Genomic DNA, 11702 nt, shown 5'->3' with positions numbered 1-11702 from the left:
GGCTTGCCAAATACTTCGTTTAGATAGGGAAACACCCTTAGCAATGAGCTCTGTCCCAGAGAATTTAAAATAGTATTGAACCTGACAAAAATGTAGATGGAGTCTTTGGATCGATGACCTGTAATCACTATTTAGGGTGCTTTATGTTTCTCTAGTGAAGAACCTTACTTTGGAGTTCAGGCTGGCCTCGAACTCCAGAGGTCTGCCTGCCTCTGCCTCCCAAGTGCTGGGATTAAAGGGGTGTGCCATCACTGCCTGGCCAGAACCATTTTTTTATGTGTGTGTGTATGTGTGTTCTCAGGTACTGCAGAGGCCCAACATGTTTGATCTTGAGGAGCTAGAGTTACCAAGGGCTATGAGCCACCTGACAAAGATGCTTGGGCCCTCTGCAAAAGCAGCACACACTTTTAACCACTAAGTCATTTCTCCAGCCTGCCTTTAAATTCTTTTAATGGAAATCACCAGGAGCTGAGTGTTAGGGTGGAGCTCTGCCTCAGGCCCCCTCTTGATCTCAACTCTGCCCAGTCTCGCAAAGCCCACAAAATGATGGCTCCTCCCACAGAGATGCTCAAGCCCACACCTAAAGGGTATTTAAAAAGCGTCTCACAGAAAGGCCATATGACTTTCTGGTTGTTTCTCTCTGTCTCCTCTCTGGGGGCCAGGAGACCATCCAGGACCATTTTACTCATTAAACCTGTACTTTTAATTCTTATTTTGGCTTGGTTTGATTGGCTGCATCAGACTTAATACTGTACTGGGGTACAGAAACCTTTCATTGAGGAGAATCTAAAAGAAGATATTGGCGAAAGACACGTTAACTATTCTCTAAAACCTAGTGATAGCCAGCCATCTCACTCCCCACCCCCCGAAGGTCAAAGACACAAAGTTAAGGTAAAACACGAAGATATTTTACTGTCAACTTTTGCAGTATCCTGTTATAGACCTTTGAAAATGTCTTTAAAAGTATCCGGTTATTGCCCTAAAGCTGTAGTTAGTTTAGTCTGGAACACTAAGGTTTCAGAGACAAGTCACCCATGATGGAAACTGGAGATGACTCTGCCCACAATAGGAACAATCATCTCAGGAAAGCTGACGTGTCTCTTTAAGCAAAGCAGACTTTTCTGAAATCATCTTGCACGAGCAGGATTAACTAGATCACATGGCTAACTGGGTTACTGTTTAGCCAAGACCACTTCGGTATGCACAACCCTCTGCCATAGTTCCTTGACTGTTTAAACTAGAAACTCATATTGATTGTATCAGTCAGGGCTCTCCAGAGGATCAGAACTTATACGATGCTTGCTTGGATAGCCTACCAGCGGCTGTACACTGCAGAGGCTGAGAACCTGGCCTCACTCAGAGCACTCACTCACAGACTTCAGAGAGGCCTTGCTGGAAGCAGAGATAAAGCTCACACGGATGCAAAGAGAGAGAAGAGATAAGGTATTCACTAACTCAGAGAGCTTCTTGTAGTGCAAGCACTAGGCTCACAGCTTAGGGACAGAAGTCATAGGACCTTGGAGGCGAAGCATAGGACCTGGTACAGACAGATAGGCAGATGGATGGATGGATGGATGGATGGATGGATGGATGGATGGATGGACGGGCAAAAATGATTCTAGTGGGCCTTGTCAAGCAGAAGTAACCACACTAAGTTGAAGCTCCAGAGACTATAGAGTCTGTCCCTTGATGGTCAGAAGACAGGTAGGTGGAACTGTTCCTTTTGTTGGTGTGGTGTATTCAATTACGTTTTCAGACGGGTTTTTGTAAGATCGTATATCCAATGCTCGTTACCCCATCCAAGGCATCTTAGAGGTTAGGGGGAAACACTTTTTAGCAACCTTCGGGATGTAATTTGAGGGCCACTGAGATTGTTTCCAGGGCTACTGCTGAGACTTACTTATGTGTGGCTGCCTTATTGTTCCTGTGGCTACTGCTGAGGTTTACGTGTGGCTGTCTTTGAGAAGCCCACACCAGTGCCTGGGTGTGTTCTAGCCTTTCCCTGAGCACTTATATTTCTGTCAGGCATAATGCTTAAACCTGCATTAAAATCTCCTCATAATAATCCCAACACTGCTGCTGTCGTCAGACACAGACCGAGAAGGAGGAGATGATAAAGCTCTTGGCTTTAGGTCACAGAATTGTTGGTGGAGACAATCTGAGAGAATTGACAAAAAGCTCTTGGAGCTAATCATAGCCAGGTTGTAGGTTACAAAGTGACTACACAAAGCGAATCATTTTCTTGTGTGCCAGCAATGAACCAGCGGCATTTGGAGTTAAGAACACAACACTATTCATATCAGCTTTTGATAAAATAAAATACTTAGCCGGGACTCTTATCACACACATGTAGTGTGAATTTGAAGCCAGCTGGACTCTACGAGGCCCTGTGTCAGAAAAGAAAGAGAAATCTTGAAAGCAATGGTGGTATTTTTCATCATGTAATTGAAAAACCTGTTTTACTGGCTGGTGTTATGTCAGCTTGACACAAGCTAGAGTCATCAGAGAGGAGGGAACCCCAATTAAGAAAAACAAGGGCAGGCTATAAGCAAGCCTGTAGGGCATTTTCTTAACTAGTGATCGATAGGGGGAGCCCACCCGATTGCGGATGGGCCATCCTTGGAATGGTGGTCCTGGGTTCTATAAGGAAGCAGGCTGAGCAATGCGGAAGCAAGCCAGTGAGCAGCCCCCCCCTTCCCTGCCCCCATGGCCTCTGCATCAGCTCCTGCCTCCAGGTTCCTGCCCTGGGTGAGTTCCTGCCCTCACTGCTTGGGATGACGAGCTGTTATATGGAACTGTGAGAGAAATAAGCCCTTTCCTCCCCAAGCTGTTTTTGAGTTACACCACGGTAATAGTCGCCCTAACTAAGACAGCCGTGCTCCATCCAGTGGATGGGACATTATCCGGCACTAGAAGGAGCTATCAAGCCAAGGAAACAGGTAAGGGAGATGTAGATACACGCTACTGTGTGAAAGAGACCACGCTGAGCCCCTCTGTGTGACATTCTGGAAAAGGCACAGGTATGGAGGAGATGTAGATACATGCGACTGTGTGAAAGAGACCACGCTGAGCCCCTCTGTGTGACATTTTGGAAAAGGCATAGGTATGGAGGAGATGTAGATACATGCGACTGTGTGAAAGAGACCACGCTGAGCCCCTCTGTGTGACATTCTGGAAAAGGCACAGGTATGGAGGCAATAAAATAGAAGGGGAGGCGGTCTGAACAGATGGAACACAAAAGACTTTAGCACCGAGAAAATACTCTATATTTTAAGTATATTTATTGAAAATACTCAACCGCAGAGAATGTCTGCAGTTACATTTCCCAAAGCTTACCAAACACTCCACACCGTGAATGAATGAGTGTAAATGACAGATTTGGGATGACAATGATGTGTCAACACAGGGTGTGATAGTGTGGGCAGTTGTGTGGTGTGATGGTGGGGGCAGTTGTGTGGTGTGATGGTGTGGGCAGTTGTGTGGTGTGATGGTGTGATAGTGTGGGCAGTTGTGTGGTGTGATGGTGTGGGCAGTTGTGTGGTGTGATGGTGTGGGCAGTTGTGTGGTGTGATGGTATGGGCAGTTGTGTGGTGTGATGGTGTGGGCAGTTGTGTGGTGTGATGGTGTGGGCAGTTGTGTGGTGTGATGGTGTGGGCAGTTGTGTGGTGTGATAGTATGGGCAGTTGAGTATAGCCTGGAAGCGGGAATGTACGAGAAACCTGTGTTCCTTCTCTCAGTTTCCCTGTAAGCCTAAAACTGCTCTAAAATCTCCCATCTTTAAAAAAGAATACTTACGGAAGCATAAAATGTCAAATACTGAGAGAAGAATCCAGAAAGATTCCATTAACATGAACATCCTGAGACAGCACAGAGAGACCGAAATAGCCAGCAGAGGGGGGCCCACAAACACAATGCTGAAGGCCTCGTGGCTAGACTGTGTGAGGAGCCAGGACAATCAGTAAGGAAAACAGCAACGAAGGAGGATGCTGACAAGAAACACACGGAAACATGCTGACAGTCAGACACGAGGGACGGTCACACACGCCACAGAGGGGTGGGGTCAGTACCAGGAGCATAACAACAGGAACAAAGGTGACAGTATCAAGTATCAGAAGAGGAGGAGGGGAGCTTTTGTATGTGTTGGTGAGAGTACCCTTCACTACACACACACACACACACACCATACACCAAATACCATACCGCACACACACATACATTACACACCACATACACACACCAAATACCACGTACCACATACACAAAATACCATACCACACACACACTACACACACCACACAACCACATTCACCATATACCACACACACCACACACACATACTATACCATACATACACACTTCACACACCAAATACCATATCATACTCTCACATACATTACACACACCACAGACACAAAATACCAAATACCATACCACACACACACACTACACACACCACACAACCATGTACCACATACACACACCACAATACTCTACCCCCACGCACGTACCTCACACCACATATCCTACCTCACCATATGCACGCACCCCCCCACACACACATCGGACCTTGGCCTTATGTATGGTGGCCCATTGGGCCACACTGAGACACAGCTCTGTCCCTTCTTTTCACTTTTTATTTTGACAAGGGTCTCACTAGGTTCGCCAGACTGGCCTTGAACTTGTGGCACCACCCAGGCAAATCTCAGCTTTTGGGCTTCTATCGTCATTCAGCCTCTGAGTAGAATTACAAGGCGGATTCTGCGTCTCCCTTTGCTCATAGTTTGCTACTATATACTTAACATTCAACGTATGGACATCTTCTGTGACTGATTATTTAGTAAAACAAACGCCCAGAAGCTCTATAGGAACAGGACTCAGTGTGTGTGCCCCGTCCGGTTCCTGTCCGTGCTCAGTTCTCAGCGTCATTGACTAGGCAAGGTCTTAAGACAGCCTGGTCCTCCTTGGTTCCTGCTTCCATTTAGTCACATCGCGCCATTTTCACACATCGCGTCGGCTTTAGATATTTTTGCTCTGGGAGTGGATGGGTAGGTAGTCATTTTTGTTTCGAGAAGGCCAAGGTTTTGTTCCAATACGGCCCTTCCTCTGAAGAGGGTTAATGTGTCTGGGTGCCATTGGTTGTGCTTAGAAACGACACCAGGTGGCGCTCCTCCTTTTCAGTCTCCGCCGCCTGCTGGCAGCTGGGCAGCGGGTTTCCCTGTGCCCGGGAGCCAGAGTCCTTGTGCAGCCTGAAAAGACAAGGACGTGTCGCCAGCTAGCCCAGAGAATGGCCTGGAGAAGCCTGTCCCTTGGAGGACGGTGCAGGACATCTTTTCTCACGACAGCTAGGGGGCTTAGCTGGCTTGCAGGCAACTCTATTCTTCCACCCTTAGGCAAGTCTGAGGAAATGGTTCCAAATCGCAGTTCACTCTGCTTTCCGCAGGGAACCTACAGGAGCGGATCCATAAATTCGCTCTCTCTGCGCAGCTTTTGCTTAACCCTCCTCAGGGGCAGGCACTTACTGGTAGCACACAAACGGCTCAAGCGATGTGTGTTGTCCGCTGAAGGGTGACGTTATATCATCGTGGGGGCGGGGGAAGGGAGAGAGAAGGACTGGTCTTCAAACCACACGTTCTCTGTCCTCCACTTTCCCATCCCAGGTGCTGCGACCCAGGAACAAATCTGATCGAGATGGAGCTGGGCATCAAACCGCCTTCAAGAGTTTCCCACCTCAGGTTACTGTAAACTTCTGAAAGAAATTTCTCTGCTTCAGCACGGCCGGGGCCATCCATCATCGTCTGTCTTCAGTGGCGCCTCCACACATGGCCATACCGCCTGTATGTCTTCTCATCTACTCGTTGATTCCTCTTTACCTGTTGCCCGTTACTCCATGAGATCGCCTGTGCCCAGCCACTTGTCCGCTGTGGCCAAAGCGCTGCCTTAACCACGTAGATGCTTTATGGATGGTCGTGGGTGCCCCAGAGCTCCAACTGGATCAGTCGTTTGAGGGTACAAACCACCCTGTTCCAGTTCCTTGGTTCTCTCTGCAACACTGGTCTTTCCTTGAAAAAAGTCTCCCGGAAAGTACTTTTGATGTAAAAACCCCCAGAGAGGCCTGGGGGATAGAGAGAGATTTTAAAAGTCACTTTACCATAGCTTTTAATCATTTATAATCAGAACCTACAATTTACTGACATTTCCATACACGGTGCTAAGTACTACATACATGCCTGTATTGAATTTCTCTTTTGCAAATATATGGGGTTTATTTACTATTTGTCTTGCTCAACTTGGAGATATCTCAACCGGGGATTATTCCGAGGAAATCTGCCAGGCTCTTTTCTTTCTTCCTTCCTTACATGTTTTAAAACTTCTACTTAATTTCTCTAGAAATTATAGTTTCATTTTTTATCTCTCTATCCCAATGAGCTGTAATCTGGTATCTGAAAACTTACGTATCTGTCTGCCATGAGTCACCCACATATCTAATCTTCCATTGCTGTTCAGCGACATTTGTGATATCCTGTATGTATTCTCCAGAGGAAAGGAACCAATAGAACGTAGATGTGATGGTTCTGAGTTTGTAATGTCTTCTATTGTTGGTCTTTCTTTGAACTGCCAGCCCCCCAAAATGACACAGAGACTTATTAATTATGAAAGCTTAACCCTAGCTTAGGCTTCTTCCCAACCCATTTCTACCAATTTACTTTCTGTCACATGGCTTGTCACCTCTCCTCCATCCTGTATGTCCTACACCCTCCATGTCTGGCTGACTTCATCCTTCCTGCAAGCCACGGATTCTTCTCCAGCTCCTCTCTCTCCCCTGTTCTCTCCTGCTTAGCTATTGGTTATTCAGTTCCTTATTAAACCAATCGGAAGGAGCTTAGGCAAGTGAGGTAGAACAGATCACATATCTTTACAATATGATCAAATAGTCCTCCACTTCCACAGGCTCATGTCTACCACTTGGTCTCCAGCTGGAGGTGGCATTTCCGAAGGCTGTAGATCCTCTAGACGATGGGGCTTACCCAGAGGAAATAGGTCCTTGGTGATGGGTCCTTGGGAGTGTATTATCCTTGGCTCCTTCTTATATAGTTCTTTCTTGTTATACGCTATTATATAAAGATTTCCAGGGCAAGCTGCTTTGCCACGATGGCACTGAACCCTTGAAGCCATGCACCTTCTTCGATGTTTTTTTTTTGGTCAGATATTTGTCAATTTATGAGAAAAGAAAATACCCCCCCACGCACACACCAGGGTGCACTCATGTATGTGTGTGTGTGTCTGCACACACGTGTGTGTGCGTATGTGTTTGTAAAGGGATTTATTAGTTGGCTTAACTGATCAGACACTGAATAGTCCCATGAACTATCTGCAGAGTCCATGAAAACCACTAGCTGCTCAGTCTGAGAATCTGGAAACCTTGGACCCAGGGAACCGATGCTACAGACCCATTCTGAAGCCGAAGGCTTGTAAACTCTGCAGACTTGCTGGTGCAGTCCACATTCAAAAGCTGAAAATCCTGGCACCTGATGTTCACAGACCACAGCAACAGCAAAAACGCACCTGCTCAGAGAGTCTTGTGTGCACATGCCCCAAGTTTCTCTCTCCTGCTTTTTCTTTCCTTTGACCCAGGCTTCAAGTTTATTGGGTGGCATCAGACACATCCAGGGAAGGTCTTACCCGCTCATTTTTCTGACCCACGTAGTGACTGTCTCCAGAAACATCCTCTCGGGCATTCCCTAAAGTATACTTTAATCATTTTTCTAGATGTCTCTCAATCCAGTCAAGCTGGGAACCAATATTAACCATTACAGCATGTCTTCTATATGCTTGTTATTCCCAAAGAGCTAAGTCAGTCAACTATCATACAGCTGACATTAATAACCATGTATTTAAATAGTGGATGCATACCGGTCTTCTAAATCTTGCTTATTAACTACTCCTTACATCCCTAAACCTAACTATCAGAACTGAGCATAATTTGATATTAAATTAAAGTTTCTGGAGATAGGCTTTAGAGATGTCTATTTTTAACAAGCTCCCCGAGCCATTTGGAAGCAGCCAGCTTGTTGCCAGCCTGCAGGCTGGCATTTGAAAAGCAAGGACCGCCGTATCTTTCTCCACCCCAGAATTCTACATTTTCTTTCTTCCACCTGTGTGCTAACCTAACTATTTTCTCCTAGCAACTGAAAATCAGTAAACCAGGCTGGGCCATCTTGAGGTGCTCACTATGCGATAAAGATATGCTTCCAAAGTCTTTAGCAAACACCCATCTCCATGAGACAGCAAAACGCTGTCCTACCAATCAGCTTCCCCCTCCAACGGGTAACCACTTACACAACTCAGATAAACACAGAATCATGGTCCGGCTATGTTTCGGCGCATGGCATTCGTACCCAGGGACAGACTATCTAAAATCCCGACACTGACCTTCGGCTTCTCATATTTTTTTTCTACTTAGTACTTGGGAGTCTCATCTTCTTGGAAACCCAATTCTGCCAGTTCCTCCTGCTGAGCCAACCGCGAGCATCCTCTTCAGGGCAGCTTCGGTAAAGAGGCTGTTAAAGGAAACCGAAGCAGATTCAAGAAAGCTGCCATCTGGGTTCCGTGTTGCAGATGCCCACATGAGCCTTGAAAAAATCCAGCAGGGGAGGAGGTGGAAGATCCTGTGGGCTGGCTGGTGAAGGCTGAAATGCAGACAGGACTTTTTCCCCCTCAGAATTCCTGCAGTTGAACCTAGTCGTCATCTTTGGAGCCAGAAAGAGACGGCTGGTGGACGTTTTTATAACATCTGAGTTCTTAAGTAAACAACCGTATTTTTATGTTTATCTCCCAGAGACGAGGGTTGTGTGGCCACCTTCCTCACCGCTCAGAAATGGACAGAAAGAGAGTGTTTACCTAAGTCCCCATCACTCCTTTTGCTTGTGTTTTCTAGCCAAGCTTCAGCCAGACAAAAGGGGCAGACGACTTTCCCCTCCATATATGCATGTACATGTCATTATGATTTGTTTATGTTATACATCATATGTACATCCATATATATATTATATATAAATATAGGGTTATCTCCTAATTCACTGTAAACATAGTAAAAGTTGGGGTAATAAAATACAATTGTATTTAAAATTTTTAGAATTTCTTTTTTCCTTTTTTCTTTCTTTCTTTCTTTTCCTTTTTTTTTCTGGTTTTTCAAGACAGGGTTTCTCTGTAGTTTTGGTTCTTGTCCTGGAACTAGCTCTTATAGATAAGGCTGGCCTCAAACTCACAGAGATCCACCTGCCTCTGCCTCCCAGGTGCTGGGATTAAAGGCATACACCACCAACCGCCCGGTTTAGGGTTTCAAAACTAGAGATGGTCTAATCCAACCTGCCTCATTTTAGAGGATAAATTTGAAATTCAGAAGTGAATTCTTTGCCTTCGTGCATGCAAGCTAGTCAGGACCAGACGCGTGGGAATCTGAGCGATGTGTGCCGTAGGTATCTCTTGAATTTGTTGTTTCTGCTGCCGTGAGAGCCCCGCGGCAGCTGGTCTTCAACTGTCTGCCTCTTTAAGGTTTACTACAGACGCCTAGGAACGAGCCTTTCCTGGGGTGGTCCATACCCAAGGACCTCCTGAAGTACGGAGGACCAGCCTTTTGACCTTGTGTGGGGACGCTTTATGGATACTTTATTTTCAGACATTTTTATGGGGCTGAATGAGGCTACCAGGTGGTCAGTGACTTTACTATGGGGCGTGGCTCCTCCCTCTGTGTTCTTCCCAATCCTTCTACAAATGTTGATCCCAAGGTCACTAAATAATAAATAGGTAAACATACTGCATATGCTTCCTGTATACCGACCTTCACCTTTGACCTCCATCTTTAAAAAAAAACGGATCTGGAACAAGAATGAAATAACAGTTATTGCTTTGTTGCAGAGAAAACATCTATTCTGAAATTGTGTGTCTGGGTGTTTGCCTATCATCTGTGATAGAGACATATGTATATGTATGCATGAATACATGTCGACATGCATTTCTGCTCTCCACACTTCTCAGAGTTTTTCTCTGTGGCCTCTGCTTCTGTTCCTGTGTTGAATTTGTGGCTGGACTCCTTCATGATGGAATGTGACCAGAGTGTGGGAGCTGAAACAAACCCTTGCCTCCCAAGGTTTCTCTGGCCATGGTGTTTTGTCACAGCTATAGAAACCCTGACTAAGACGGATGGTCTTTCGGTGTTTTCCAATGTCCCTGCTTCCCCAGCACTGGGATTACAAGCTGCCACAGGGAGTGGGTTTATCAAGCTCTGGCCCCCTTGCTAAGGTAGTAAGTGTTGAAGTCGCTGATCGTCCCCTATACCTAGCAGGGTAGCTTGAAGACACTCTGATGATCAAAAACCTCTTCTTTTATTAAACATTAGACCAACAGCAAGTGGGGATGTTTTATTTGGCTCTTTCTCCACTATTGCTTTTTTTTCCAGCCACCATGATTGCTCCTCTAGATTGCTGCCTGCTGTAGACACGTGAAAATACAACTCTCACCTTAGAGGGGATGAGAGGTAATTTAATCTAAGGGTCTTTGGCCTGAGAGCTCAGATTCCCAGTACCCCAAATTCCACAATCCGTGAAGGTAGCAGTTTGTATGTATTTGAGTGCTCTATCTGCATGCATACCTTTATACCAGCAGAGGGCATCAGATCTCACTGGAGATGGTTGTGTGTCACCATGTGGATGCTGGGGATTGGACTCAGGACCTCTGGAAGAACAGTCAGTGCTCTTAACCACGGAGCCATCGCTCCAGCCCCAAAGTAACAGTTTTAAGAAAAATTTCTAGTAGCAGAACAAAATAATTTATAAATCAAGGTGCTTTTCAAATACATTGATGGGACATCAGGCAGGCAGGTGACAGCAAAGATTGGAATTCTCTGGCATAGGCCTCGTGTACCTATTCGATGACATCTTAGCCTTTGGCTTCATAGAGACTGGTGGTCTGTTAGTTAATATACTCACAAGGTTTTGTCTACGAGTCACAGATGCATAAGGAATGGCTATTAACAGGGCTATATAGATAGCCTAAGAGAAACTGTAATTTGGCTCTGGACCTGTAACCTTTCAACCTCTCCACAAACAAGGGAGAGCTACTTCGTTAACCAGCCTGGTGGAGGAGTCAGCAGGTATGGGTCTTCCCAGGCACCTCCATTGACCTTGCTCTTACTTGGTTTTGTCGCTTTGACTGGCTCCTCTTTCTGAGCACCAAGAGCTATGACCTTCCCACAAGAGGCCCCTACCCCGCTCTGCCTGTGCCTCTCCTGTGTCAGTACTGCCTGGCTTTCTGTCTAGCCTCCTCCTTCCCACTTCTCACCCCTCACTTGGGACAGTCTTTCTGCTTATGATTTGCCCTAATCCAATGCAGCCTTGTTTTCAGACTGTAGGTCCAAAGGCATCTTGGGTGGGAAGGCTTCTCTTCCTTCTGTCTGGGTTGGGTGTCTCTTTGCAGTGGACCTGGCTATGTACGAGCCTGTTACCCTCCCTAGAGGGCGCTGGACTCATGGCACCTAGTGGTACCCAGACCGCATCCCATTCTTGAGTCCAGGAAGTCTGGTCTAGGTCTAACTGTCACACTTTAGAGAACGATTGAAAGTTTTCACTAACCCTGACAAATATAGAGGAAGGAGCTGCCTGCCATGAGTAACTGGATCTTTCTGCCTCCATTTTTCTTTACTTACA

General features: G+C 46.1%; 1 long non-coding RNA gene across 1 annotated transcript; it reads right to left on the bottom strand.

The window, feature by feature from the left end:
• Nucleotides 1-3264: 3264 nt before the first annotated feature.
• Nucleotides 3265-8537, bottom strand: LOC142836511 (uncharacterized). Its single transcript, XR_012908097.1, has 2 exons — nucleotides 8431-8537; nucleotides 3265-6112 (listed from the first exon to the last, which is right to left on the bottom strand). It is a non-coding gene; the product is annotated as an uncharacterized LOC142836511 (long non-coding RNA).
• Between the last annotated feature and the right edge of the window lie 3165 nt (nucleotides 8538-11702).

Source organism: Microtus pennsylvanicus, chromosome 16 (assembly GCF_037038515.1).
Source record: "Microtus pennsylvanicus isolate mMicPen1 chromosome 16, mMicPen1.hap1, whole genome shotgun sequence".
Classification (NCBI taxonomy): domain Eukaryota; kingdom Metazoa; phylum Chordata; class Mammalia; order Rodentia; family Cricetidae; genus Microtus; species Microtus pennsylvanicus.
This window is presented reverse-complemented; position numbering and strand designations above follow the sequence as displayed.